General features: G+C 47.6%; 1 non-coding gene across 1 annotated transcript; it reads right to left on the bottom strand.

The window, feature by feature from the left end:
- Positions 1 to 335: 335 nt before the first annotated feature.
- LOC119343326 lies at positions 336 to 454 on the bottom strand. Its single transcript, XR_005166025.1, has one exon. It is a non-coding gene; the product is annotated as a 5S ribosomal RNA (ribosomal RNA).
- Positions 455 to 905: the final 451 nt, after the last annotated feature.

The following is a 905-nucleotide window of genomic DNA, read 5'->3' as shown; positions in this document are numbered from 1 at the left end:
GCCACTCCCAGGTCCGCTCCAAAGACGATTCTACATTCTCACTACCATTACAACCGTTCCCTAACAATGGATAATGTCCTATACTACTTACTCTCCCGCTCAATCACGGAGACGAGTTTTCCACGGTTTCCACCCCTCCCTCCATACCGCAGCAACACGAGTTTTTTCCACCCCTTTCAGAAAGCGCTCTTCGCGCCACAAAGCCGCCCCAAGACGCGCGAGCAATGAGCATCGAGCTTAAACATATCGCAAACGTCAAAAATAATATAACGGGATTAATATATATCGCGCACGTGCGATATGTTTGTCACAAGGCGCAAAAAATAATTATAAAAGGAATGCAACACGAGGACTTCCCAGGAGGTCACCCATCCTAGTACTACTCTCGTTCAAGCACGCTTAACTTCGGAGTTTTGATAGGATCCGGTGCTTTAGTGCTGGTATGATCGCATCCGACATGTTTCCCCGTCTTCGTCCCTTATGCTTGCCACTCCCACGTCCGCTCCAAAGACGATTCTACATTCTCACTACCATTACAACCGTTCCCTAACAATGGATAATGTCCTATACTACTTACTCTCCCGCTCAATCACGGAGACGAGTTTTCCACGGTTTCCACCCCTCCCTCCATACCGCAGCAACACGAGTTTTTTCCACCCCTTTCAGAAAGCGCTCTTCGCGCCACAAAGCCGCCCCAAGACGCGCGAGCAATGAGCATCGAGCTTAAACATATCGCAAACGTCAAAAATAATATAACGGGATTAATATATATCGCGCACGTGCGATATGTTTGTCACAAGGCGCAAAAAATAATTATAAAAGGAATGCAACACGAGGACTTCCCAGGAGGTCACACATCCTAGTACTAATCTCGCCCAAGCACGCTTAACTTCGGAGTTCTGATG

The sequence above is a fragment of the Triticum dicoccoides genome, unplaced genomic scaffold, assembly GCF_002162155.2.
Source record: "Triticum dicoccoides isolate Atlit2015 ecotype Zavitan unplaced genomic scaffold, WEW_v2.0 scaffold123230, whole genome shotgun sequence".
NCBI classification, from domain to species: Eukaryota; Viridiplantae; Streptophyta; class Magnoliopsida; order Poales; family Poaceae; genus Triticum; species Triticum dicoccoides.
The sequence above is the reverse complement of the archived record's forward strand: the minus strand, read 5'-3'. Positions and strand labels throughout refer to the sequence as shown.